Below are 4,804 nucleotides of genomic sequence, written 5' to 3'. Positions count from 1 at the left end.
GTCATGTAATAAGCCAGGCCCGCTGCAATACAACAATCTCCTTTTCCCTCAAGTATTTTATAGAATCAGACCTTACTCATTTGTTTAAGCCGTGCTATTGCATTGTTTTGTTTGGAGGAGTTATACTTGAGCCTTATGTGTTTATGTGTTTCCCCTTTAATGTGCAGTCTTTATATGTTTTGTATGTCGCCTTAGAATTTTTACCTTTGAAACTTCAAATAAGCCTAATATCCCTCCCTTTTAGGATTAGTAGTCCTAAGCACCTCGGGACTGATAGGAATGGGACGGGTAATAGCATGCAATAAGTAATCGAGACCAATCCGCGCTTTAATACATTAACGGGGTGGGAAGGGTAGATATGATATGATGACCGGTGCGTTAATACCACGTGTAGCCCATCTCTTGAGGAGTGATTACCGGGTATTGCATTGATGTGATCCATATTAAATACAAACCTAGGACCCCTTGCTTTTCGTTTGCAAACTCTTTCTTTTTCTTTTTTTTTTTACAAAAAACACTTCTATCAAAAAATGTTCTTTCTTTTATGTGTTGAAATCCTCTCTTATTTGAGCCTTATCTGCTTATATGTTAATTGCACCTCAAATTCACAATAACTGTCTGGCCGGGAACCACACTTGTGGATCCTGAGGGGTGCCTAACACCTTCCCCTTAGGATAATTTCAAGCCCTTATCGTATCTCTGGTTATTCAAATAGAACTTAGAATTGAATCTCTATTGGTGTCCTAATGCACCTTAATCATTAGGTGGCGACTCTTCAAAAAATGCAAACACAGTTCCCAAAAGGAAGGAGTTGTCCCTCCAAATATTATAAACCCGATTTCGCGAGAAAAAGAGGGCGCGACAGCATGGCAACTCTGCTGGGGATTTTAGGCTTTTACCATTTCAGACTGTTTTTGTGAATTTATATTTCTTTATGTGCAATTACTTGTTTAATTCCTTTAAGCATTTAATTTCTTTCACAAAGCAAAACTGACTTATCTTCTTCTTTCCCTTTCTTTATTACTGCTTTACTGTTAAAAACTGTTGTATTTACTGCTTTCTTAAACATGCAAATACGTGAAAACATGTTTTTTTTATTGCATAATCATGCTCAACATCATATTCCACTCGTGCCAAACAAATGCCATAGCAACGCTTATAATGAGTTGTTGTGCTCTTCCTATATCATTACCCACTAAATTCGGAAGGGCATATTTGCGGTAAAACTAGCCGATCAGCGGTACCGTCGACAGTTCCGAGCCTTCCCCCTTTTGTTGTTCGCTCAAGTGTACCAGTCTAAAACACCATAGAAACCTCACTCCATTTAAATTGTACATACATCATGGTCAAACCTAGACGGATCAGTTATGTTGTCCACATTATGATCTTTTAAGATAGCCTTGTCCAAAGTCCACTGGATTTCCCTAAACCCAAACAGACATCATCACGTTATGTGCATTTATTTGGAGAACTAAATGCTTAATGCTAATTGTTGATGTTAAATAGTCGAGTCCGGTGGGGGTAGGGTCTAACCCTTCTGTCTTGCAGATAATGAGGCATGAAGTCCCCAGATTCGGCATGGTCACCAACATCCACCCATAACTGCTAAGCTGGTGGAAAGATCTTCACTCTAGTGATCAGACTCTTGTCCGAAAATATTTGGGAAACCTACCTTCTCTCCTGGAAATCCAACCCAACAACAAGATCATAGAAGCTGCTACTTTGTTCTGGGATTGTGAGAGGCCCGTATTCCGCTTCGGGGACATCAAAATGACACCCTTACTAGAAGAAATAGGAGGATTGGCTGGTATACCATGGGAAACTGCGGGTTTGTTAATGCCTGAGAACCGCAAGGGCAGGGGTTTCCTCAAAATGATGGGTTTGAAGAAGAATCCAGAACTGACATGTTTGAAAGAATCCTACATCCTTTTGATTATTTGTAAGAGAGGTACGGTCACAGCAAATCCTACCTTACCTATCCTGACGAGTTTGCCATCACATCATTAGGGCATATTCACCGAAGGGTCTTCGTATTCATATTTTGTTTCCTGGGGTTGATTGTGTTTTCGATGAAGAAAGCAAGAATCCACACCAGATTGGCCATGGTAACTAAGACCTTAATGGAAAGAATTGGCGGGCAACCATTCAGCATTGTGCCCATGATCATTGCGGAAATATACCGAGCCCTAGAGAAGTGTCAACAAGGAGCCAGTCACTTCGAAGGCTGCAATTTGCTACTTCAACTTTGGCTCATGGAGCATCTACAAAAGGGTGAATACCGACAAGAGATTCAGTGAAGGGACTGGGCGATCACATCGCTTTCCATCACCCAAAGCGAATGAATTATATCCCTGATATATTTGCTCAGCCAGAGGATGCCAAAGGATGGATCGAACTGTTTGATAATTTGATCGAGGAGCAGGTACAATGGATGTTCGAGTGGTTTCCGACCGAGGAGTTCATCGCCCGATCAAGAGATGCACCTTTCCTGATATTGATCGGCCTGAGAGGAACGTACCCTTACGTACCTCTCCGGGTTATGAGGCAAGCGGGTAGGAAGCAGGTTGTGCCCAGGTTGAAAAGATGAGTCACTTCCAGGCTGACTTCCAGGATGATGATAGTCCATACAAATGCTAAGCTCAGCATATGTGGCACTGCAAGATCGTCATGGGAAGGGATACCATCGAGCCAGATAGATACCATGCTGGTTGTGCTCCCTACTATTCAGGCTGGTTGGAGGATAAGCATGATGGCCTGGGCCAGCCTGGGTTTGTTCGAGGTCACAGGATCATAGATGAAAAAGCCGAGGCACAGGTCAAATACAACCAACTGCGCAAGAGGATGCGGGAGTGCGAAAGCAAGCATCGTGAGATACAAGAAGCCAATCAAATGTTGATTGAGGAATGGAAGGACATGGTTGTCAGTGCCAACAAGCGACTGGATACTTGGAGCAAGGCATAGTGGAGTTGGAGAAGAAATTTCTCAAGAGGGTCGAAGACTGCCAAAATGTTGAAGGAAACGAAGGCGTACATCTGGCAAGAGCCTACCTATTGCTGGGACTTCGCGAGTGGGGAAGCTATTCGATGGAGCCAGGGATGCCGGATCTGGGGAAGGTCCTTCTGGGACCAAATAGATAGGAGTTTTTTTCTTTTTATGAAATGTAATAAGGCCAATGGCCACTAGCGACTTTTATTTCCTGTTATTTAGTGTCGATTTGGGATTCGTCTACTTTTTATCAACAAAATGAGGCATTTAGCATTCTAAGTTCTCCAAATCAATTTGTCGCTAGGCCTACCTCGGGCACAAAGAGGTCCCCAAATTAGGACACGTTTACATTCTGCACTATGTGTTTAAATATCGCAACGCTTTTTATAACCCTCACTAACTTGTTACCTTTTTTTTACTTTTTGTTTATTATTTCCCCTCCCCAAAGGTTAGTTCGTGCACTCTGGCAACATCATCTTATTCCACGAGATCCAGGGGCCCTCCACCCACTCCTTCTCCTAGTCCTGTCAAAAATAAGAACAAAGGGAAGATGGAAGATTTGAACAACACCAGAAAGGAGAACTCAACTGAACGGGTAGAGGTCACTCATGGTCATGTTACTCAGGTTTCCAAAGAAAATGCATCCCAACTCGAACAAAAGTTGTTGAAATTCCAAAAAGAACTTGATCAGGTTGGGAATCTGGCAAATCTGTCATTTTCCCTCACTACTCCAGATATCAATTTCCCAAATGCTCAGAACCCTACACCTCCACAGAACATCCCAAAGCAATAGAACCATCCCGCTCCTCACCACCACTGCAACACCTGACATACCTCAAATAACACCCCGTTGCTCATCCCAGAACTCCACAAATGACCACTGCCACACCCACCATAATACCCTCATCTACATGGAGACTATACCACACTCCACCCAACCCATCTCAAGCACACCCGAGTCTGATGATAGAGACTTGCTCATCAGAAACCTGGCCGAAGAACTTAAGAAATTAACTAGCCGAATTCAAGGCGTTGAAGGAAGTAAGGGAATTGAAGGGCTGAACTACGAAGATCTTCGCATACAGCCCGATGTCGAACTGCCCAAGGGGTACAAACCTCCTAAGTTTGAGATGTTTGATGGTACAGAGGATCCAAGGGTCCATTTGAGAACGTACTGCGACAAGCTGGTTGGAGTAGGAAAAGACGAGAAAATCCGCATGATGCTTTTCATGAGGAGCTTGAAAGGAGATGTTTTGTCCTGGTACATTAGCCAAGATCCAAAGAAGTGGTTGAACTGGGTAAGCATGGCGTTCGACTTTATGGACAGGTTCAGTTTCAACACGGAGAATGCGCCGGATGTGTTCTATTTTTAAAATCTAAAGAAGAAGCCCACAGAAACATTTCGCGAGTATGCTACTCGCTGGAGGTCCGAAGCTGCTAAGGTTAGACCTGCCTTAGAGGAAGAACAAATGAACAAATTCTTTGTCCGGGCTCATGACCCACAGTATTATGAAAGGCTGATGATGATTGAAGGCCACAAGTTTTCTGACATTATCAAGCTGGGAGAAAGGATCGAAGAGGGCATCAAAAGCGGTATGGTTACGAACTTCGAGGCCTTGCAAGCTATAAATAAGGCCTTACAGTCAGGAGGTGTGTCCAAGAAAAAGGATGTAGGAGCCGTAATGGTGGCATAGAGAACCAAATCTCCCATCAAATACCAAACCTACCCAATGCCTCCACTCACATATCAGCCTACTCCAAACTACCAAGCACCCTCACCCTCTTACAAAACTCCACCACCCACTTATCAATCACCTCC

The sequence above is a fragment of the Nicotiana attenuata genome, unplaced genomic scaffold, assembly GCF_001879085.1.
Source record: "Nicotiana attenuata strain UT unplaced genomic scaffold, NIATTr2, whole genome shotgun sequence".
Taxonomy (NCBI): Eukaryota; Viridiplantae; Streptophyta; class Magnoliopsida; order Solanales; family Solanaceae; genus Nicotiana; species Nicotiana attenuata.
Note: the sequence above shows the minus strand (reverse complement) of the source record.